Source organism: Mus musculus, chromosome 17, assembly GCF_000001635.26.
Source record: "Mus musculus strain C57BL/6J chromosome 17, GRCm38.p6 C57BL/6J".
In the NCBI taxonomy this organism is placed as follows: domain Eukaryota; kingdom Metazoa; phylum Chordata; class Mammalia; order Rodentia; family Muridae; genus Mus; species Mus musculus.
Genome location: NC_000083.6, coordinates 87,107,491 through 87,132,935, shown reverse-complemented (window position 1 = coordinate 87,132,935; position 25,445 = coordinate 87,107,491). Strand labels below are relative to the sequence as shown.

At 44.6% G+C, this 25,445-nt stretch overlaps 1 protein-coding gene across 6 annotated transcripts in view; it reads right to left on the bottom strand.

The window, feature by feature from the left end:
- Socs5 (suppressor of cytokine signaling 5) overlaps positions 1–25,445 on the bottom strand; it is a 30,370-nt gene that overhangs the window by 4,712 nt on the left and 213 nt on the right. The window contains exons 1-4 of one of the 6 annotated variants that reach the window (XM_006524672.4): positions 24,889–25,297; positions 12,128–12,188; positions 11,718–11,874; positions 11,365–11,556 (exon numbers count right to left, since the gene is read on the bottom strand). The exons of 1 other annotated variant lie outside the window; for it this stretch is intronic. The gene's annotated coding sequence lies outside the window, so the exon portion shown is untranslated. Of the gene's footprint in view, positions 1–1,023; positions 5,744–11,364; positions 11,557–11,717; positions 11,875–12,127; positions 12,189–24,888; positions 25,372–25,404; positions 25,441–25,445 lie in introns of those variants that run through there. 4 more of the 6 variants (NM_019654.2, XM_030249919.1, XM_006524671.4 and 1 more) reach the window with 4 other exon arrangements.

Genomic DNA, 25,445 nt, shown 5'->3' with positions numbered 1-25,445 from the left:
TTCAACCTTCCTTCCCACATAATGAAAGAACCCAGTCTTCAGAGTTGTCTTTTAATCTCTGTGTGAGCACACACAGCACACAGTGTGTGAGCACACACAAGCACATGGACACACGCATACGCACAGTGTAGTCTAAAAGTTAATATTACTTATCAACTCCTTGATGCTCTGCCTGTCACAGGTTTATCTCAGGCTTATCTTGTTAAAGCCCCATTTTTCAGCCCTCCCCACTCCACAGTGCATCAGTTTATCCCGATTCTGAAGAAGCAGTTTGAAAAGGCAGGAAAAGGTAAAGAAAAAAACTATAATACTTTTGGCTTCAAGGCAAGGATGTCCCTAAAGGGTTCATGTCGGAGGAGTAAGATTAGAGGTAATTCAAAGGGCTAAGGCACTTGATTAGCACAGGGCAAGGACACTGTAGCAATTAGCATAGGGCTGTGACAGTCACAATTAGCACAGGGCTGACACTGTAGCAATTAGCACAGGGCTGTGACACTGTAGCAATTAGCAAAACAGACGTACAAACTATGCACCTGGTGTCTACACCCCAGCCCTGCTTAAGGCAGTCTATGGTACTTCACAAAAAGCGCCTAAGACTACAAACACACTATCCTACTTCAATGATGAGCAAGCTGTTAGAAGAACTGGGAAAACCTACTTAAGTCTCAACTGCCGGTCACCTAGCCATCTCACGAGCTTGTCTTTTCCAGAGTTAAAAGAACAATAGAGAATATTCATTACTTAAAACTAATTAAGTATCTCCATGCTCATTTTTAATAGAAAAAGCTACTGGATCAACAATGTTCTTGATTGAATGGCAACACCAACAAAAGAAATATTGCATCTATCTGAAAGGTAGTTTCAGAGGATTTAACGCTGGAAGTATGTGGAGGAGGCTCACAGCAAAGTTAGTGTCTACTAATTTCATAACCCTCAACACTAACTCGGCTTCCAATGTCTTGGTATCACTCAGTCTTCTTGTTAAACTGAGATCTCAGCTCTCTGCTCCTAAGTGTTACTCACAGACAGTCCTGGTGCGTGTGTCTCTGGTGATTCTGTTGTCTTTGTAGGTGTGCTCTGGACTTCTAGGATTAGAGATTACTTGATGGCTCCGCAATGTGAAGATGATGGGTTTTGATTTGTTAGACACAGCATGGACTTTCCCTCAACATTTCCTTCCACAAAACAATTAAAGTCCATTTTCCGGTTAAATTACTACTTACTGTTTTCACTACGGGCAAACAAATGTCATGTGGAGGTAGGTCATGTCTCTCTTCTCATACCAGTGTTTCCTTCCCCTACATAACTGTCGTCTCCTATTTGCTCGGGCTTCCTGGTATCTACTGAGCTTCCAACAGACCACCAACCCCCAGTGAAGAGCAGCAGTGGGTGTCAGTGCTGTCCTGGATGTCCCTTTACGTTATTCCAGCAATGGAACCATTCTACTTCATTCTTGGGTTTTTTGTTTTGTTTTTTGATCCTTTCAGAAGAAAATCCCAAGTAGGAAATCCCTTACCCTGGCAGGTCTGAGGTATCACCCCACTATTCTATAGCTTCAAGCACAGCTTCTGAAAACTAGCACTATACTAATTTCTCGTGTTCTCTGTGACCTGTGTTTATTTTCTGAAAATAAAATCACTGTGCATCTTCCCTTAGTGTGGAAGGTTTGCATTCGCTGTGCTGCCTTATAATGCCCACCACCCATCCCTCCTCTTTCCTTTTCAATAGAATATTCTGAAATACATTTCCTTTTATACTCTCTGACAGACTTGGTTTTGGTTTCCAACTTCTGCAGGAGAGGTGGGGTCAACCTGAACAAATCTGGCCTGTGACCAGTTTTTGTAAAGACTTGATCTAAAAAGTCTTAAAATTTTTAAAAATGTATTTCTATGTGTAGTGTGTATATGTACATATATGTCTTTATGTGCATACATGTGTGTGCCCAGTGTCCATGAAGGCCAGGAGATGGTGTTTGATGGCCTGGAACTGGTGTTTGTAATGTGAACCACTGTGTAGATGCTAGAAATCAAACCTAGCTCCTCTGGAAGAAAACCCAGGGGTTACTGAGCCAACTAACTCTCCAGCCCCCAGTTTTAAATTTTTAAAGAGATTTTTAAAGCCCCCAAACAGGCTGGATATAGTAGTGGGTCTCTTTACTCCCAGCTCTCAGGAGGCAGAGGCCGGCAGGTGGATCTCTGAGAGTTCAAAGCCAGTCAGTGTCTACACTGTGAGACCTTGTGGGGGTTCGGGTGGACAGTCAAGACATGGACCAAAAGCCCCACAAACAACATGTCACAGAACCTATATCTACAAAACCATATTATCCACCCCACCCATGTCCTTTTCAGAAAGTTGGCTGACCCCTAAGTGGACTCCAGGGGTCTCGAGGACTCACGTAACAAGTGATGTGCCACCCTCAACACAACAGGAGTTGTACTCAAGAAACCGCAGTGCTGAACACCTTCCTGTGTCTGCAGCAGTTTTCCTTTTGCTCTCAAAAGGTAACTTCCCTTGCGAGCAAACCGTACAGGAAGAAGCAACTGTTTTACAGGATGACCAAACCAAAACCTGTACATCTGATACAGTGTTCATAAGCTACAGGAACAATTAGGACATGCAGAATACATGCACCCTTGCCAGAGCGCACAAGGATTGTTTGACAAACCTTTTCCTGAGGAGACTCACAATACACATCTACTAACAGCAGCTAGGAAGCCCATGAAGAACAAAGTATGGGTACCTGGTGAGCCATGAGCACTATGGGGTTGCTCACAGAAATATGAGAGGGGCTACAGCTCTGAGGGGGGAGACTTCCTCTATACAAGTGTTGCAGTTCCGAAGGGAAGTATCCTGACAGTCGGGAGCAAACCTCACACGTGTGATTTATTAGGAAAAAGGCAAGAAGACGATGGCTGCCTCTGCTCAGGCAAGATGCTGTGGAGAAGTGAGCAGGAGGTGGGCTTATACAGGGGTTTCTTAGGGGAGGGGGACCTATGGAGGGCATTCGGGGAGTTTGCCAGGGTGGAGATGGTGAAATTTCAAGTCCTTAGCTTGGGGAGAGCTATATAATTGGTGGGATTTTGACCTCAGGGACTGGTGGGTATTCAAAACCCACAAGTAGGCTCGGACTTTCTGCCTATAGGTGAGGGGTTACTGACAGAAGCAGAAATGAGTCAGAGACAGCTGCATCACCAAGGCCCACCCGAGCATGGGTGACAGCTCACCAAGCTGGGAACCTGGAGCGCCCTGCACAGCCTGCAGGCCGCTCAACAGGCAAGAGCGTGCCCTTCCCAGGTGCCTGTGCTGGCTAACCCTCCTCCAGGCCGCTCAGCTGGTTTCTGGTTCTAGGAAGCTAGTCTGGTTTCACAGTCTGCAGCTTGACTCCACTCGTCCGAGGGGGACTCGGCTCTTATTGCTTCCTCTGTCAACAGTGAATCTGGTCAGTTTCAGGGACTTCTGGGTGCTCTTTCAAGTTGTTTCCCTTCCTGGTTAAGGGACTTCCTGCAAGATGGAACTCTACAGTCTTGAGGAAACTTAGAACAAGGCAGCTTCTAGCCTGGAACCCCTGGACTGGTTCCATAGATGGAACACGCAAGCCACTGCAATGCAGAGGCACCCCAGGTTGCATCCTGACAAAATACTGTTTTCTTTTGCTTACATACTGACTTTGGGAAGACAGTGGAGACTGCTGCTGCATTGTTTTGTTTTTAATGTAGAAATGCTACTGGGGTGGGACTATAACAGCGGCAAACTTAAAAGTGTTGATAGTGATTAATAGTTGAGGCAAAAAAAATGCATTCCAAATATCTTAATGTCACATTTGCGTTTCTGCTGCTAAATCTTTGGAAATGTGCTTGGTTTGGAGCTTTTGGAGCCTCGTCACAACCCTTCCACTCTGTGGTTTTATACAAAGCGACACAGGACTGAAGGAAAGGGCTAAGTGTCAAATGGATCAGCTTCTGGAATGAAAGTGAAGGTCTATTCTAGCCTTTCACATTTCCACACATGCTTAACTCTATCAAGACAATATTCTAAATAGTTACCATTTTCCTCAAAGAGTTATAATTTGAAATTGGTTTTATAATGACTTGTTAAGTTAAATGGCATTTATTGAAAACTTGTATTTAATATAATAAGCAATAAATCAGCTTTAAGTAGAATCAAATCAAATTCCAGTACTACAAAACTTTACATTAAAAAACCTAAACAGTACAAAGACTCCCTTTATATCAAGTAGTATCTAGTACACATTTTCTATAAAAAACAAAGTAATTGAAATCATTTCCAGGAGTTCGATGCAATGGGACTATTTCAGGTTTTATGAGACATAGATTCAGTATGTTTTAAAACACTGCACATCACAGTGGATAGAAAAACTAGAGCCCAACTCAAATCTCTCCTCCACGGCTCAAAATGGTCAGACTCAGCTCAGTGAGTCTCTCATACACGAATCAGCACTACAATGACAAGAAAAGCTGGGCCCTAGGACTGATTACAGTGACTCCAGTGTTCCTTCCACGCCAGTGTGGATGGGAATCGTATCTGCTATTCTTTAGGCATTTTAGCATTTGGAAATGACAATACAATATTAATACTACCATTAAAGATGACCCACAGTTCTAGCGATGTATGACCTGTCATATTTATAAACACTTCAGAAGGATCTGAGAACTATTTCAAAACACTTATTTTTCATCGTCTCAACACTATGCTGTGATCTGGTCTGTGTTATCTAATTATCGTGGACACTGCTGTCTAATATTAGTGAAACACATGCAAGCGATCCACATAAACAATGCTTTAAAGGCTTAAATGATCATATGATTCAGCCCCCGCGCCCCAGGTTACAACACTGCAGTGCACACGATCTATCAATAAATGGACTGAATATGCACTCAAAGTGTGGAGCCCTGGCTGAGCTATACTGAGTTAGTTAAGCATCCTAAATCTGCTTGCGCCTCTTAGACTAAATCATAGGATGTAATTAACGCTGACTGCCATAATGGAGTGTGGGAGGACTGCAAGCCTAAGGTGAATGACTTTAGAATCCTCAATGAAAATAGTTCAGTGAATTGAAGAATCGTACCAAAGATCTATAAAGATTCTAAATTTAGAATATATCAAGAGCATTCCCAACTGGCTTCGAAGCTGGTACACTGTGGACAGAGTTCTGTGAGACAGAAAGTCGGGACTTGCGAACCAGTGACCTCATCTCAGCACTGGAACTGGTTCCCTAATCAAAGGCTGATAACAGGGTGATTACATTTGCTAAAATGAGCTAGATTTTAATGTGTGAGTCATTTTATTAAGCTATGGACAACTGGTCCAGATTGTGACAGATAAGAGCCTTTGCTCACTGAGCACCAGGTCCATAGTGATAGCACGATTAAGTACTACAACGTCTCATGATCATAGGAAGAGAACCTGTCTTCGGGGCTGGTGAACAGGAAATCCTGGGGAGGTGATGTTCAGAATGGGAAGGAATGGATTGGGACAGAGAGGCGGATAGAGCAAAGTGCAGAGCACGAACAACGCTAAAGTCAGCACAGCCTAGCAGGTAAGGCCAAGAGCACTAGGAGGAAGCTGCAGAGAAGCAGGCTTTGTAGTCTGTACTGAGAGGATGCAGGGCTAAGCTGGACCACACTGAAGGCAAGTGCAGAGCCCAAGTGAGAGCAAGTAATAGCCAGGCGGTGGTGGCGCACGCCTTTAGTCCCAGCACTCGGGAGGCAGAGGCAGATGGATCTCTTGTGAGTTTGAGGTCAGCCTGATCTACAGAGCAGGTTCCAGGTAAACCAGGGCTACATGGAAAAACCCTGTCTTGGGGGTGTGGGGGAAGAGCTCTGACAGCAGAGATGGAGCTGAGATGTTTAGAAGGCTGATAACTGAGAATGCAGAATGGAGAAGTAGGAGTGGCAGGATAACTTGGGCAAATGGTGATAAAGATGCTTTTTCAGAGACAGGACAGGTAAGGCAGAACACCGTGAGCCAGTTGGGCTTGGAGGAAGACGATGATCTAACTTCTGAAATGCTATGATTGAGATGATCACAGGAGCACATGAAGTGAACTCATGAGATGTAAGAGCGTTTCTATCAACAAAAATCTCAAAACCAGATTAAGACTAACACATTAATACACACATTATAAATTTATCTTTCATACAACCTCCACAATGTATTATTTAAACATATATATGTAACTGGCCAGTGAGTCTAGCAAAATGGTGAGCTCCAGGTCCAGCAAGAGACTCTGCCTCAAAGGAGAATGTGGGTGATAAGGAAACACCCGACATGGACTTCTGGCCTTCGCCTGTCCTAAGATTGTTCTACCTACCTACCCGGCATAAGCCTTAGCACTAAAATGTGACAAAGGCTGCAAATGCACTCCAAAAACCCCTGGCCTACTCGACTGTAGATGTAATGAACTGACGATCTGATAAAACGAATCCCAAGAACACGGTTATTCACAGCCCTACTATGATCTGGCATTCACAGCCCTACTATGCTCTTTTATTCACAGCCCTACCATAGATGTTCTGGCTTCATTTTAATTCTCCCAGTAATGCTGAGGAGGGATGTTGGACCCAAGTCTTGTGCACAGTAGAAAAAGCATTGTTCAGTGAGATAATTTCCCAGCCCTGAACATTCTGGTTTCAATTCCCCATCTACTATAAAATCCTTTGAATAAGACTGCAAGACACCTATAATGTTCTGCTACTGCTAGAACTAATCATCTATACCAAGTTCACTGATGCTAACAATGTGTTTGCTAGCACACGCCCAACTCAAAGAAATGATACTTAAGAAGTTCTTGTGTTTTTCTATGCTGGTCAAGAGAAATAACAGTTAAAAAAAATAAATGAAAAGAAGAAAGAAATTAAGAGTCACAGTGTCACATGGACTTCATAATAACATCCTTTGATGACAGAAGGTCAATTTAAGGTCTATTTTTTTCTAACTTAAAAAAAAATAAGTAATTTTACATTTTTCATTTCTTAAATTTACTCTCCTACTTCTAATGTACAGTGTAGTGTCACGAGGCAGGAAGCTCCAGGCCCACCTCATATACTATTCTTACACTAAGCCAGCACTTTGCTTGTTGATTCAGGCAAGCGAAGGAAAAGGCACAGGCTAGAAATAGTTAAGCCTGAAGGGGCTGGAGGGGAGGCTGCACTCGCCAGGTCACATTTCAGCTTCTCAGTGTGTCTCTTACATGAGGTGGATGAGACCAGCAACACAGAGTGATAGGAACTTCAGAAAGCACACACACACAGAGCCCAGGGCTCCAGGACACACAGCGGAGGTTCCGGCCACCACGCGGCAAGGCACAGCGGAGGCTCTGGCTCCGCGGCACGGCGGAGGCTCCAGGCTCCGGCCCCGCGCGGCACGGCGGAGGCTCTGGCCACTGCTGGACAGCGGAGGCTCCGGCCACGCGGCACAGCACAGCAGAGGCCCCGGCCACCGCACTGCTGCTTCACATCGGCAGGGCTTTGGTTTTTTCCCCTTTGCTTCTCCCAGGCCACACCATAAACGTCAATATCTTCCCATATATAATACCTGCCAGACTGAGATGTCCATCACCCATTCAAGCGTCTATAGCGCTTCCCAGGAAAGACTGTTGCGAGTTCAGCGCGTTCCTTAGCAGTTCAAGTATAGCTCGTCTACAACATAAACTACGGATGGCTAATCTGTGCAGACCTGGACAAGGTCCAACAACATAATCCGTACTCTCTTTTCTGCGTGTGTGTGCAGGCGCTTGAGAATTCCTTTTTAGTCTATAAAACACTGCTACAGTTTAAATGGCAGTCTATGATGCTGGACATCTAGAAAACATAAAATCCTAACAGGTTATGTATGTTTTGTTCTTTCTGGTAAAGTATCTTGTGTAATAGACTAATAAGCATGCCAGTCACTGAAATGTTTATCTGGCCAGCCTCACTGCTAGGCTCTAACACAAGGAACACATGCTTTGGATTTAGCTGGTCCCAGTGTCATATTCAAGCATTCATTAGCTGTGTGAGATGTCTCACTCAACCTTGCCATCTAAAAATAGGAACAATTACCACCTCATGTTACCAGGATAACATGATACAAGGCAAGTGTAGGTCGGGGTTCTACAGTGTAGTGCTTCTGACATACAAGAGGAGATGGGGTGTTAGGAGCAGAAGCAAAGGCTGCTGGGTATCCAAAGCAAAGGCTGCTGGGTATCCAAAGCAAAGGCTGCTGGGTATCTGCAGAGATTTTGCTGAGCTTCTCCTGCCTTGGTCTTCCATATGCAGGGAGGTAAGTCAAGTCCTTTCACCGAGCACCGGATCTACATGCACTCAGTGGTATAATCAGGTCACTCATCCTAGGGCATAAGACGCCAACCTCAGCCCCCCCACCCCACCCCAACCCCCTGGGCCCCGCATACCACCAAAGGGCGGTTAAGAAACAAACCAGCCGAACAGCAAAGCAAGTAACTTGCTTAAAGAACCTGGTGAGTATCTTGAGTCCAGAAAAGCGTCTCGTGGGGACCATGAGCTCATCGCACCCGACTGCTAAGCCATACAGAATACCGTGACTATCCACTCGCAGGACTGTTTCCTCTCTCCATAATGCCAGCAACCTAAAGTGTCCCATCTAACCACAAAAGACATGGCTAAGCCCTCAAGCGCTTCTGATGACGACGCTTTCCCCTTTACTCTTTATCTAAAATGGCTTAGGACACATTTACCGCGCATCTACAGACGTGGGGATAATACACTTCCAGCCCAAATTCTAGTTCTAAAGAGAAATAAGTAGCTGCTAATAACTTCACTTGCAATAAATCGCAGGAAGAAAGCACTGGGGGTTCCTGTCTTATGTCTTCCTAGTGATCCAGCTGCTCTCCCACCGTAAGAGCAGAGAACTGAGAGCTGACGGAGGGAGGGACTGGGAAGGTCAAAGGAAAATGAGATGTTTTAGATTCATTTACACCATGTGCAGAAGCAGACTAGCTAAGGTTACAGATACAATCCCCGAGTCAAACCCCTTCCTTTGTTTTATGCATCACCGGGCAACTATCTTATTTTGAAACGGGATCATCAAAAACCTTTAGTTTGTTAACAGAAACAAAACCTGATCCATCAAATGCTGAGAAGCAATGGGAAAAAACAATTTTCCCCCCAAGACTACGTAGGTAGACCTTGCTATGCAGATGAGGATGGGCTTGAAGTCAGAGGCTGCCAAGCCTCTGCCAGCCTGGTCCGCAGAACAAGTTCCAGGACAGCCAGGGCTGCACAGAGAAAACAAAACAAAGCAACCAACCAACCAAACATACACAAATCTGCCACTAAAAAAAGTGGTGACAAGCCGAGCACGGCCGCTCACCCTGTGCAGTCAGCAGTCAGCAGGCAAGCATCAGTTCAACCAAACCACACGGTAAGATCTTGCTTTAAAAAATAAAAATAGTTTAAATTATGATTGTAAACATCAGAGACAGAAGACATCTCCATGTGATGGGGAAAGAAATGCATTAGAAGGAAAGAGCACGATGGTTAGAAGACTTCATGATTCTGTGAGTGCTGGCTGACCAATAGAGGAGGAGTTTAAAGTCTGAGGCCAGCATGGGTAGTCAGTAGGACTGAAGACACTCTAGCCAGCCGGGCATGGCACACATAGCATCCATGGCTCTGGCACATGTGGTACGCATGGCACACGTGGCTCTGACACACATAGTACACATAGCATCCATGGCTCTGGCAGGCCTTGCCCTTCCCCAAGTTCATCTCCCAGCATCCATCTGTCAGCTCACAAATATCAATAACCCCAGCTAGGGACTCTGATGCCTTCTGGCCTCCAAACACCAGGGACACATGTGGTACACAAACATGCAGGCAAAACATTTATGTACCTGACATAAAAATAGATTTAAAGTATCAAAAAACTTATAGATAAGGAACACTACCACTGAGACGATCTCTGCATAGTTTTTGATTATTGTAATTTTATTTTTCTTAATTTCTAAACATTTGATTTGATGAGTACTAATTTTCAAATTGGAAAAATGTGCTATTTAAAACAGAAGTAGATCTTAGATAATACCAAGTTAATTTTATATTATAAACCCACAGTTATGTGTAAAATGCAGAATAAATGAAAGAAGCATTCAAACTTTCCAAGGAGAAAGCGGGTGGCATTTGAGTCCTCGGCACCGGACAGGTCAGATGCGGTGGACAATCAGTGGCAAGAGTAATGACAGGTTCAGGTTCCGTCACTGTGAACCTCAGTCTCAGGAGGCCCTGGGGGCTAGCAGCAAGTTACAGGGAACTGGCCAGTGACAGCAAGTGCATCGCCTTGTATACAGACATGTTTACAGATAAACTACTTCCAGGAGAAGATAAGCGGATGTGACACTGGGTAACAACAACTGCGGGTACAGCCCGGGGCAGAGAGTGCAAGCTCTAAGACCCTGCTCTAAATAAAAGCAGAAAGTCTCTAATTCAGGACACTTAATCCTACATCTGTGTACTCTAAGATGTTATTCTATAATCAACAACATGAATTTTGTCCCCGTTCTGCATATTCCTAGCTATGTCAAGAAATCAGAATTCCACTCCAGTTATTGCCCTTAACTATCCTGCCTTACGTTTTGAATTGTCTTTGACCCTTCACTTCCCTAAAATTAGGTTAGAATGGCAGTCGGCAAGTCTTAGGAAGCCTCCTGACTCTGCCTCCCCAGAACTGCAGACACAGGCACATGGTCCTACACCCCATTTTTTATCCAGCAGCCTCCCCCCAGCCCCGTCTCTCTCTCTCCACTTTGGCTGCCTCGTGGAGTCTTTGCCACTTTCTTAGATTTCTCCAGCACCCGAGCACCGAGCACCCTCAGTCCTCCCACACCATCTTCTCTGAGAATGTGTAACAGCACAGCACTTGTGTCCGTATCACTGACTGCCGTCCTACGGTTCACTCCAGTCGTTCTCTCTCCCACCCGGCCATCCAACATACAACTTTGTTTTCACACCTACATCATGCTCTGGTGTCTGTGTGCTGATTTTCTAAAAGAACTTACAATTAATATCGCAACTCATTCTTTTCTTTTCAGATCATTTTGGAGACCTCAAATTCACCTCTACAGAAAAATATGTTCCAAAAGGAAGGACAATCTTATACTGTTTTTAATAACCTACAACACCAGGTGAGATATAGAAAACTACATCCAGGTTGTATATGGCAAACACAGAAAGGGCATTGGAGCCCGGGTCTTCTGGTCTGGTCTTGGCTCTGATTTCTGATTATATCACTGCTGATATAATATGATAGATATGTGGGTGGCTACTGAGCTACAACTCACAGTTCTGTCTGACTGACCAATGAGAAAACTGCCTCGAGATCCCTACTTACACTGCAGAGAACGTGTTGGGTCTGAATAGCCAGTTGTTTGAAAGCTTGATCGGACTTTTTAGGAAGAGAAACTGAATGCTCTTTTGCTCTAGGTGCCTGCCAGAGAGCGCCCCAATCCAGAACTCCCGAGGCAGAAGGCAAATTAGTGATCATCAAGCTTCCAATAATTAATTACTGTCAATAATCTTCCATCTGAAAGAAAAGGAATGAAGTTCGTTTACTCACCTACCGTATAAAAACTGTTCTCGTTAATGTCAGAGAAGTTTCTATAACAGCAAAGCCATTAAAGCTGCAGCTGCCGTTTCCCTTCAGTGTCGTGGGAAACACTGTATTTGGAAGGAACAGGAATGTACCTTCATGACAGAACTGATCAACCTCTTAAAACAGGATCTGTCCTCTTGTGAACCATACTGCTGTGTTCCTGCCCCAATTCCATCCCTCGACTTTCAGATGGGACACTGGGGTAGCCATCATGATGATTTCGACTTTATCTTTGTTTATCTTCAGAGGCTGTAATTGGGAAACACGGGTAACAGAAACTTCTAGAAAGCTGTTAATGCAGATGATTTTACCTCCACTGTGCTTTTCTTCATTGTACTTTAAATATTTCCTTTTGAAAAAGTATCCTAAGGAGATGGTCTATATTTGGAGGTAACAAAACTTTAAAACAAAGATTCTTGATACATACTAACAGAGCTCTCTCTCAGCCTATGGAAGCAGCGTTACAGTTCACAAGAATCAAGCAGCACTAGCATTCTCTCACCTCCACGGCGCCAGCAATATCTGTAATAAAAGATCAGCTTCCCGCTTCAGACCTGAGCCTTCTAAGAGGAAGAAAACAGTCTTGTTAAACGCAGATTTCATACATGTACACAACGTATCTTGGTCGTCCCCAGCTCCCAGCTCCCACTTCCCCTAGACACCTAACACATCCCTTCCCACCTTCAGAAAACAAACAATCCTAACAATTACTGAAGAGCAGCCAAGGGCAAAGCAAACATTTGCTTTACTGGAATGACTTGAATGACTCTAGTTAGTCCTCAGAGCAGTCTTATGAGATAAGTGACCTAATGATACAGGCCTAGAGTCCTACTTGGAAGCTGAGGCAGGAGGATCATGAGCTCAAGACATGCCTGGACTACAGCAGAGGTTCAAGCCCACCCCAGGCAATTAAATGAAATCCTGTCTCTGAGTGAGTAAAACAGGGACAGGGACAGCTCTGTGGGAACACACTTCATACCTGGGATGTCACAAGACACGCTCAACCCCAGTGCCATACACATAAGTAAGAGTCTACAAAGTAGCTGGGTCTTGTCAGTATTCTGATGAAAATAGAAGCTCAAGATACTAAACAACGTTCCTGCAACTACACGGCCCTTCACAAAGTCTACCGATTGAGAAAACGAAAACACTGTCTCCAACCTTGAGGACGGGAATGAGCTGTGGTCTCTGGCAGATACTAAACTGTCACTCTTTGACACCATCTAATTTTAATAAAATGTAAAAATAGGCTGCCTTCTATATTAAGTATTCACTACGTTTGTTTAAACTAAAAACCTATTTTTCCAGGCACAGTAAGTTTCCAGGTCTGCAACAGCTAAAGAAAATGTATTCTAGAACATTCACATCACAGCCATTTTTGAATGGGTGGACGAATGCCGCCACCCTAGAGTCCATTTGTCCATCAACTACATTCTTTTATCTCTCTCAATATTCACATTCTCTAGATTTCTAAGATGTTCTATACATTGCAAGTATAGGAATCTGAGTCACTAAAGTGACTTTCCAGGTCCATATGCTTAAGATGCTAGGGTCAGACACAGGAAGAATTGTGCAGCCACAAGCTGCAGGGCAGAGCACAAGAGACTCTGAGAAGAGTTGAGAAATATAGATATGAAGGTAAAAATCTTACAAACTTTAAAAAAAACACTTTCCACAGTAAAGTATACAGTACTGCTCAAGAAATTAGATCTAAATAAACAGAGATCTATACCCTCCATTGCTATGGAGGACCCAGGAAACTAGCAGCAGCCTACCACTCCCTTCACTAAACTCTACAACAGCACAACTAGTCTTAGTAGTGTGTATGTGGTGGGCAGGCAGACAACAGAAGGCACCAGCATGAATAGATACCACAGACGGAAAGAAACACTAAAACTCGGCAAACAGACAGTTGGCCGTTTTGAACACATGCTTCACAAATGATAACATGCAGATGACATGCAGATGCCCCATGAGCACACGACAGAGTACTCAATTATCAATAACTGCCAGGAAAGTGAAGTTCAAACCACAATGAGCGACCCCAACATGGCAGCTAGACCAGTGGGGAAGGCCTGATGTAAACAACTCTCTGAGGGAGAGGGTATGTCTGTCAGTTTCCTGTGCCCTTAACAACATACCCAGGGAAAACACCTTAAGGCAGTGTTTCTCGACCATGCGTCAGTCCCTCTGTGGGGAGAATAACCCTTTCACAGGGTCACCTAAGACCATGGGAAACACAGATATTTACATTGTGATTCATAACAGTAGCAACATAGCAGTTATGAAACAGCAACAGAGATAATTTTCTGGTTGGGGAATCACCACAAGATGAGAAACTCTATTAAAGGGCCAGAGCATCAGGACGGTTGAGAGCCACTGCGTTAAGGGGACACATTTACTTTAGATCATTGCTTTCTAGGTTTCACCCCACCGTGGCCAGAATATGGAGAATAGGACATACAGCCAATGCCATCACAAGTCACCCATCAGAGAAAGTTTCGCACCAGGAGGTAACCCACACTGTCCTCTTTTAAGACCCAGAACCTAGGGGACACTGCTGCCCACATGCAGGGTGAGCAGCCCTTAAACAGTTCTCTCTGGAGATGAGCTTTCTATTCTCTTGGGCCTTTCTTGAGCCAGTCAAGCTGAGAAGTTAACAAGCATAGACTGTAAAGTGGCAAATCCACCTCAGAAACTCTACTTCAAGTACAGCTGCACTTCTAAGTATTCCCTAAGGAGCAAAGAGGGCCCTAAGAAAAGATATCAAAAGTATTCATTGCAGCCTACCACTCCCTTCACTAAACTCTACAACAGCACTAGTCTTAGTAGTGTGTATGTGGTGGACAGGAACAGGCGCCCGTGCACACATATCACATGTGGTGTGTATGGGGTGTGCATCACAGGCACCTGTGCACACATATCACATGTGGTGTGTATGGGGTGTGCATCACAGGTGCCCGTGCACACATATCACATGTGGTGTGTACGGGGTGTACATCACAGGCACCCGTGCACACATATCACATGTGGTGTGTATGGGGTGTACATCACAGGCGCCCGTGCACACATATCACATGTGGTGTGTACGGGGTGTGCATCACAGGCACCTGTGCGTGCACACCATGTGTGATCAGGCCTCTTCTACTGCTCTTCACCTTCTTTTCTGAGACAGGGTCTCTGGTTGACCCCATGCCTGCCCTCTCATCTACACTGGCTGATCATGCAGTCATACCTGGCTTTCTACATAGATGTTAGGGGTCTAAACTCCGGCCGGCATGCTTATACAGCAAGGACTTTATCCTGAGCCACCCTCTGCAGCTTTGAGACTCGCCTTATACTGGGGGGAAAGCAGAACATTGGCTGCAGGTGTGTAAAAAAGAGAAAACAAGAATGGAACAGGCACAAGGGATCTTTGGGACTGAAGGAAATTGTTAATCATATGGATAATTAACTGAGTGTGGAACTGAGGCTGGGCTCTGTGGCTCAGACCCGTGATGCCTGGCTGTGGGAAGTGGAGGCAAAGGGGTCAAAATTCAAAGCCAGCCTCAGATACATGAAACAAGTAAAAAAAAAAATTAAAAAGTATACTTAGAATGTTTGTATTTTACTGCATGTATACTATACTTCTGATTCTGATTCTTTTTTTTTTAATGAAAACAATGACCAAAACTTGTAATTTTGGCCGGGTGTGGTGGCACATGCCTTTAGTCCCAGCACTTGGGAGGCAGAAGCAGGCGGATTTCTGAGTTTGAGGCCAGCCTTGTCTACAGAGTGAGTTCCAGGACAGCCAGGGCTACACAGAGAAACCCTGTCTCAAAAACAAAAAACCAAAAACCAAAACAAACAAACAAACAAACAAAAAAACCCTTGTAATTCTGTCTCTTTACTATCTGTCCATCCTTAAGAATGGTTCTGTGTGTGTTAGACTCACCTGGCCCTCTACGAACTTACTAAACCAGAATTTTGAGACCCATAAAACTTCCAAGTCAATGAAATTTAAGATTCACTGTTATAGAGATATATAGTAACAAAATGAAGGACAGACCTGGGCTTTAGACTGCACATAGCTAATCAATGCTGTCTAGGCTATAAACAGGTTATCAGACAGAAGAAACACAGCTGTCAGCTGAGTGTAAGCTGCTGTTACATTCTCATCCTGTTCACTTCAGCTTTCTACTAAGTTGCTCGTGGGAGCCTCAAATCCAAGCTTTAGTTCCTAGCTGTCTACCCATCCTTATTTCTCACAGAACCCCAACTCAAAGCAACCACATGGTGACTCACAACCATCTGTAACAGGGTTTGATGCCCTCTTCTGGTGTGTCTGAAGACGGCTACAGAGTACTTATATACATAAAATAAACAAATAATTCTTTACCAAAAAAAAAAAAAAAAAAAAAAAAAAAACAGGTTGGGCAGTGGTGGCGCATGCCTTTAATACTAGCACTTGGGAGGCACAGGCAGGCGGATCTCTGAGTTCAAGGCCAGCCTGGTCTACAGAGTGAGTTCCAAGACAGCCAGGACTATACAGAGAAACCCTATCTCGAAAAAAATTTTTTTCTAACTTTTTTTTTTTAATTTTATCGTTGTGAATTCAAGTGCTAGGACTTTTTTTTGTTCCGAATACATTATCATTTAGAAGCTATACTTATTATTTGCCATACTAACGATTTTTCAGCAACAAACTAAATGCTTTCCCAATTGTATCTATAAACAAGACCAGATTCTTGATCTAGACTTAAATGCTAACTGGTATCCTGGTCGTGCCATGATTTACTTAAAAATCATCTGTGGACATGTAAACCCAACACTCCCCACTCTGGAGTTTACATGTGGAACTCTTCTGCCAAGCTGGCTAGCTTATGCTCAATTTCTACCACCCCAGCTAACCCAAGTCTAGAGACTATTTCCTATACTTCTCAAAACCCAGGTGTCATTTCCATTCCATCACAAATTCCTTGACTCAGGCTATCAGATAATCTTTCTTATACAAAGGCAGTCTTCAATGACATCCTCAATTGCAATGTCCTAGTGAGAGGTCAGACAGGGTCACCGAATTCCCTCATGCATCTTGCCATATGTGGTTACTGGTAAGTAAGGTCTACACTCTCCTTCCCTCCAGAATATTATATTTATTACCTCTATGGCCATAATTTTTTTAAAAAAGGCAAACAGCCTTACTTTTCAACGCACATAGCCAGATAAAACCCCAAACTTTAATACTGCACTATATTCCTGCTCCACCTTGGATCAAGTCTAACGTCTTCATTTTCTTCTCATACTCATTTAGGAAGCTCAAATTTTACCCATCTCCTTAAACACACTGTGCCCTTTCATTTTTAATAATACAGAATAAATAGTAACTCAGGCTGGCTTATTTTATTTTTACGAGCTCCCTTCTACTATTTAAAGCCATTAGCTAGCCCTGTGCAGAAATAATGAGTGAAGAAACAATCAGACAACGCAGCCAACTCGCAATTAGCTCCTCTCACAGCTGTGTTAGCACCATCTGCATCCACTAAGAGGAGACTCCACGCTGGCTCCTCCTCCCACCTCCTTACCACTGCTACCTTACAGACCTGTGACATTCTTGTGACCTTCTATGAACGCGTAATTCAATTCTTTTCCCATCTGTCTCCTGGACTGTGGTCTCCAAAGTGTCCCCATCCCCAGGTGTTTGCTCCTTTGACCCCCCACCCGGCTCCTGTTCAAGACCATCAGGGTTTCTTACCCAGCGCTCTCACATGCGTGCCATTTGAAACTCACAGGGTGTTTTCAGATACACTTACTCGGTCACCACGAACTCACTTCCACACACACAGCATGCACAAGCACATGTAAGAGACCAGGTACAGTGAGAGCTGCTCTGGTCCTTTCCTGTGGTTGCTCTCAGCTTTGAGACTATTTGGAGGCTCAGGGCTCCTCTAACATGCTGAAATAGTCCCCTCGCCTCCCTCTCTCTCCACCTGCTCTGCTCAAGCCCCTCTTCAGTCGGGGCATCTTCTGCCTGTCCCAGTGCAAGCCTAATATTTGCCCTGAGACACTCACTACTCCGGTGACCCAGAGACAGTCCTCCTATTCGGTGCCTTCCCTACTAACTATCATTTTCCTTGGTAACAATCATTAAGGTTCACAATTTCACAGTCAACCAAAGCAGCATTTTACGGGTGGCCAAGACCGACCTACCAACTTTAAAGGGCAAAACTACACAGCAAACCATCTCTAGTTTTTCTTGAAAAGAATTTTTCCTTTTTAAAAATTTTTAATTTTAAAAATTTTGTTTTGCCTACATATATGTCTGTATACTACGTGTGTCCCTGGTGCCCATAGAAGCCAGAAGAGGGCATCAGATTCTCTAGGACTAGAGTTATACATGGTTGTGAGCTGTCATGTGGGTGCTGAGAACTGAACCTGGGTCCTCTAGAAGAATAGCCAGTGAACGTAACCATTGGGCCATCCTTCCAACTCCCCCTTCTTTCTGAGCAAAGGTTTTCTATGGCTATGTAGTCCTCAGGCTGGAGTCACATTTGTAATGATCTTGCCTCAGCCTCTGAATGTTAGGATTACAGGTCTATCCTGCCACGTTCTTAAAAATAAAACAGTAGGGAGCTTGAGGCAGGAAGATCTCTTGAGTTCAAGGCCAGACTAAGTTAAAGAGTCATCAGAGCAACCTAAAGCTATACACACACACACACACATACACACACATACACACATACACACACACATACATACATACACATACACACACACACATACACACACACACTCACTCACATGGGGTGGGGGGGAGGGAATAATTTAAACCCTGTCTATAGTCCTCTCACAATATCTATATACACTCTCTAGGCAAGACGTTAAAAGTACCCCATAAGCCTTAAATTAATCTATTAAGAGATGTTTTTAATATCCTAAGGATTAATGATCAAAAGACTTGAGACTTGGTCCCAAATCCACCACGTAATAGCTGTCTTGGGAAAGTCACTTAATGTGCTTGAGTCAATTCCTCTGTGTAAATTGGATAATGCCACCCACCTTTCAGAATTGTTAGCAAATGAAGGGAAAGAGGAGCTGTAGAATAATAGCTAAAGAAATGGAAACCTCTTGATAATCATTGCTGTGCACAATACCACCTCTGTTTCCAGAAGCATGCCCAACAACTCTTGATATATAATTGGACTTTCTGGTGCAACAACAACTGTAATAAATGCCTTCAAGGAAGCCATCTATGTAACTTCTGGATCCCCTTCCTGGGTTACAAGCCAGGTCCTAGAAACAGAATTTGGAGTATCTTCATCCAAATGTATGCTCCCCAGACTACATGAAAACCCACCAAGGGGTGTTCCTAAGCCCCTCCTTGCTGCCGGACTTAACCACCGGGAACGGCACATGGATGGCACTGGCTCTATACTGGCAACTTCCACAGCCAGTCTATTAAATTACTTAAAAAATGTAAAATGAAGCTGATCCTTCTACTGATCTAATGAAGGGTAAGCTAGACTGCAGTCTCCTGTAAACAGCCTGATGTTCTATGTGATGCTTAGAGATCCTTTAGATCTAAAACAACCGGGGAGGAGCAGCTCCCAGGACCCCCACCCCATCCCCACCCCACTCAGAGTGTGTAGATGCTCCTTAAGTGAAATGGCATAGCATTTGCATATAATCTGTATGCATTCTTCTGGTTTTTCTTTTTCTTTCTTTTTTTTTTTTTTTTAAGGCAGGGTCTCATATGTCCCTCAGGCTGGCTTTGACCTTTACATAGCTGAAGATGACCTTGAACCTATAGTCTTCTTACTCCTGCCAGGTTTATAGATGTATTCCCACACCCTATTTATAGGCAGTGCTGGGGATCCACCATTTTGCATGCAAGCTAAGCAAACACTCTACAATACCTGAGCTACATTCCCAGCTGCTGTGTACACTAATAAGGGACAGCAGTGCCAATGGCTCTTACTCTGGACTGTCAGAGAGCAAGCAACAGGAAGAACACTCCATACCTATTCAGTACAGGGCAGACTTTTCCCCACAGTGTTTTCCAATGCAAGGTTGAATCTACAGATGAGGGACCTGTGGCTGAAAAGAGCAGACTACAGGCCTAAGACAAAGTGTAGCAGAGAAGGCCCCTGGATTGATGTTTACATAATATCCTAAAGCACGGGGACAAAAGGGCTTGGGGAGGAGGTGGCAACCAACCCTGTGGGGCTGCAGTGGAGCAAGGAGAATGTACAACTGATAACAGGTGTGTAGTTAGGCAGACAGACTCTAAGGTGCTGCCCTCAAAAGACTAGGTGACAGCCTGGGGCAATCAGTCTGAGGGAGCTGTAGTCCTCTAATCTCTCTTCCGGATACGATCTTTCCTAGATCCACCTTAAGGAGATAAGGGAGACTCGAAGAAGCCTCGAGTGCAGCACTGTTTACCAGGGCAGATTTATTTTATAGATGGAAATTTCTTCTACAAAAAGACAGCTCTTTAAAACTCTTCCAGTGTCGACAGTCTTTCTAAATATGCCAAGGAAGTATATTTTGGGGTGGCATATTTTGGTTCCCCACAGTATTGAAACCGCATATACGAATGTGTGGAGATGGAACCGTGTCATTATGGTCTCTTTCCAATCATTTATTTGAATTGTTCTTCAAGGCAGGCAACTAATTTTCACTTAAACTACCCAAGTAAAATTTACCCACTATTAACACGGGCCAATAGTCTAGCCTAATTACCCTTCCAAGACTTGTCCTTCCCTAACCAGATCCAAAGACCCCTTTTTCCTAACAAAGAAATCACCTGGCCAGTGCAGATGAAGAACTCACTGGGCTTTATGCTGCTCCATGCATTCTCCAACAACCTCACTGAAGCTGAGGAAGCATCGCGGATGGTCTACTCAGCCACGCACCCTGAGTGACAGACCATGCTCAATGACACACAACAACACACACACATACTCTCTCTCTCCAACCTAGTGAGAGAGAACTGACCGAGTGCCTGTTTTACTTTAATGTATTTTTGATGCCTTCTAAAATCATATTTAACTAATCAATGTATTCATGTAATTTGAATACAAGAATATGTAATAAACCCAAAGAAAACCTGTTTTGTTTCTATAGAATCCCATTAAGTCATGAATCCAACAAATAACCGAAACTGTGATAAAATTATCATCTTTACAATAAACAAAAGATTAGGAGCCGGTCACTCTTCAAACATTAAAATTCTATAAAAGTGAAAGACAACTATAACCCTAGGTTCCAGGTGACTGACTCTCAGGTGACTCCAGGCAACTCTGGCCTGCTAACAATAGCTATTAACTCCCCCACCTGTCACATCTGCCAAACCACAAGGTCATAATACTAGCTGGACCTGAGTTACGGCAAAGTAAAAGAACTTTATTTTTTAAAGTTGGAGCTACCCAAATAATTAATGAGGAAAGCTTAAAACAAACAAACAAACAAACAAACAAACAAAAAACCTCCATTAATAAGGATAGGTGGCTCAGCAGTTAATGGCACTTGTGGTACCAAGCCTGACAACTTGGGCTCCGCTCCCAGAACCTACACAGTAGGTGACAAGTCCCGAGTCCTACCAGGTGTCCTCTAAGCAGCACACATGCTTACACACATACATACACACATACAGTAAATATGTAAAATGTTGATGAGAAATTAACAGACAACAGGGTTCAATGATTCGTCTACATTGCTCAATTAGCAGAAAGTAGTTGCAGTCAGTAACAGGCCTTATAAACTCTTCTTCCCTTATCTGAGCTCACTTAGAAAGCTCTAGAACTCTGGGCTTTCTGCAGAATACCTACAAAGAAGCATCAACACTCTTTCAATCTGGAATAATGAAATTGGAATGAGGGTTTCTCGGAGATACTGGAGAAAGGGTATTCTCCTCCCAGACCCAAGGTTTAGTACCGGAATCTATTTAATAAATAAATAAATAAATAAATCAAAAGACAGATGAGCAGAGGAATGGCACACACTTAGAACCTGCATGCATGGGTGCCACAGAAAAGATGAGGCTCAAGAAAGGGCCAGAAGAAAAACTTAACTCACTGGTGGAGGGCTGGCCTAGCATGCCTGAGGCTCTAGATTCTAGTCAGCAGTGGGGACAGGAGAGAAGAAGGGGGGGGGCTTGAGAAACTGGGGCGGAGGGTACTAGGTTCTGGGAGGGTGGAAGGGGGATGCACTTCAGAACAAAGACTGTCGTCTCACACAGATAGAAAGAACCTCCAAGAAGAGCCCCCAAAGCTATGTAGCATCTTCAGAGTATGTGACACTCTGCAGTGATTGGGAGGTAGCCATCCTCTCACAGATCCAGACAGGAGAGATCGGGGCCTTAAGGAAGCTGTAGTAACTGTTTATTTCATCAACAGATTTCTTTACATGTTCCCCTGCACACAAGGACAGCTTCTCACAGCTGCTCTCTGTGTGCACGTGGAGGAACCATCCAGAAACCTGCCAAAGGAGCACTTTTGGGGTAGCACTGCCTAAACGTCCCCCACCACTCAGAGAAATGGACACATTAACTTGACATGGAGATCTAATTAAAGTCTAAGGTAAGCCTGTCCTCTCCACTAAATGTCCAGTCAGGTAGTGATGGTTCCATTTGTGTACTCATCCAGGGCTTTGGGTTTTTTTGTTTTGTGTTTTGTTTTATTATAGCCTGAAAGAAAGCATTAGCACCAAGGAGGGAAAAAAGAAAGGCATACATCATAATTAAACCTAATGGAACACAGAAAATAATGTCTAGTATTTATTGTGCCCTCTCTATGTGCTAGGCACAGTTAATCCTCACCAACATGCCTTAAGGTAGCTACTTCCTTTGTCTTTTCTTTTCGTCTGAGACAGGATTTTACTATGTAGCCCTTGGCTGCCCCTTAACTAGCACCTATCCTGCCTCTGCCTCCCAAGTGCTGTGAGTATTGATTACTTGGGCACCACACCCAACCAGGGCAGCTGCGTGTTAAGTGGCTGAAATACAACTCCTGTCTCTGTTACAACTATGGCATAAATTATATTTTCATAATTATGTAAGTCTACTTCCTTTTAGAGGAACTGAAATCTACTTCGACATAAGAAAATCCCACAATTAGAAAATAATTCTCACACAATTCACTTAAAATACAAAAACCCTTTTGCATTCTAAAAGCCTCAATTAATTTTAGCCCAAAATAGAACACTTGCTTCATCTAAGATGCTCATGCAATATTTTAATCTGGGTGACAGTTTTGTCTCTTTGCAATGAGAAGAAACTTAGCATTTTCACTAATAATGCTAATAATTGTCTTTAACTTCAAATAAAAGCTTATGCAGTTCTGTATCACTTCGTGTAGAAAGCACTCAAAGTTCCCCATCATTACAACGGAACAGTATCACAATAACCCGGAAATCATTTATCGCTGGCACTAGGTGTCTTCAGAAACAATCACGATGGATGGGATAAAGTAGAAGACTAAGTGGACGCCACTCTAGCTAGGGTCAGGCCCTCCAATCCTGCTCCAAAGCAACCAGCAACTCAGTCCCTTCAGAAGCTCTGGGCCTCGATTCCCGATCCACAGGATAACCATCTCTACCTTCTACTCTTCCAGCTCGGAAAGAAATGACTCATCGGCCTCTCATTCTCTTTTTGTGAAAGTTATCACCATTACTTCACAGCCAGTAAACTGTTTTGCTGTAGGCCCACAATAGGAGACAGCCAGCCCACTCCCAACTGAAGAGGAAGGGAAAGCCCACCACTGCTGGCTCGCCAGAGATGATTCTCAAGGTGAATCATGCAGAAGCCATTATAATGTCAAAAGGTGTTATGTTTCAATATTTTAAGCTGCTGTTTTGTATGCCAGTACATTCTCCCTAAGGACAAACGGTAAAATTCAAGGACAATAAGAAGAAAAATATATAATTAACCACTACTTTTTCAAGAACTGGGAAGAACCATTAAAAATATTAGCACTTTTTTGCAGAAATGTTTTAATTAGCCAGCAAAGTAGCCTTCAGATTTTTTTTCCCCCTAAATGTTAAGGACTCCCTAATCAAGTGAGTTTTCATTTTGTAAGCCATAGGAAACTCAACAAATGTATGAAATTAGTAATACAGGTGTGAGTTTAACAGGAGACTACAGACTAGCTGTGCAATTCTCAGCTTACTCTTTCTAGTCCACAGACATGAAAAAGGTAACATCCCTGCAGGACAATCACAAAGGTGAACTCCAGACAACAGTCACCGCTTCCTGCTGTGTCTTCCTTCCGTTGCTAGGCCGATTTCAAAAAGGGACTATGAATCCGAGAGACTATTAAGATTAAAGTACGCATTTGACTAAATTCCCAACTGTTAGAACACTCGAGCTCATTTTAGCAGAGCCTTCTAACACCAGCATCTTTTTCATTTCATTCCTTAAAGAGAAACCATTTTTAAACTTCTATAGAACATGCAGTTCAATTTTACACGGCCCTGTAAAGAAACAGTTAAAAGCAAGCATGACTTAATCGTCTTCTAGGATAAATGTCAGTAAATCGTAATAGGACAGTCTAGCCTAGTGTTAACTTTGAAAGGAGCAGGCCTCCGGTGTAGATGAGAAGCTGCTGTAAGAATGTCAAGGTGTAGTTGGAAGAATGTCCAGGAGAACTGGTAACTGCCCAACCCCATCAAATATATACATACAATTTAAAATAAGGAATCACTGACGAAGTCCAGCAGCCAGCCACCTTTTGCTTGGAACACCAAAATAAAAAAATGCCAAAAGCTCGTGGCTGACCCCCATAGCCTTCAAAGTTGAGAACCAAACCAAGGGTATTCACGTTGTTCCTCAGCATCCTTCTGTCAATGCAACTCCCTCTCCACAAACTCACTCCGCTTCAGCTACTCGAATGCCCAAGTCCCAGCACCAAAGAACCATTTATTAAAAGCTCAAGGACTTGGAGCGGGGTCTTCCTTGCGGCCGCCTCCGCATCCTGTAATAACCACCCCAGGTTAAACCCCCCAGAGATGCTCCAGTCTTTTCCCGCATCCACGCTCCCCGGTCCTTCCTTCACGTCCCGGTAGACCTTTTATCGTCGCCCTTGAGGACCCTCAGGTCGGAGCTATGGAGCTCTTAGGTGACCTGCCTGGACCCCCTCTACCCTTGGCAGTGGGCACCGACGACCTCCCCCACCCAGTCTCGACCCACCACGACCCCGATGACGAATGCCCTCCTATCGGCCCCAGACGACCCCTTCTTCCCCTTAGGTGTCCCGACTCCCACCGAAAAGCAATTCCTCCGAGACGTACCGAGAGCCTACTGCGAGTAAGCTCCCACTACGCGCGGCGGCACCGTGCGCAGGGGCTCAACGCCCCGGCTTGTCTTCCTCTTCCCGGCGGATCCATCCCGGCCCGAGGGCCGTGCCGCCTGCGCCGAGGTGCGGAGGCGCCCACCGGAGGAGGACTGCGCCGGGGGAAAACGGGGACCCGGGCAAGGAGAGGCGGCCGCTTGAGGGCAGGCGCCGGGCGACCGCGGGGGACACTCAGCGGCCGGGACACGCGCGGCGGCCTCATCCAGGGCACCTGCGGCCAGGCAAGGATGGGCCGGGGCAGCGCAGTCAGCGACAGGGCGAGCGCGACCGCCCGCGCGTCCCGTCCTCCGCTCCTGCCGGGCCGGCGGCGCAGCCTCGCTTCCTCCGGACGGAGCCCGGGGACCCCAGCTCGGCCGGATGCCCCCGCCAGCCCCCACCCCTTCCCGGCCGCCTCCCCCTCGTCACCCTCTCCCCTCCCCCCGCCCCCCCAGCCCCCCACCGGAATGGAAAATACCTCCCGGGGTGGGGGGCGGGCTGGGCCACGCCTCTCTGAAG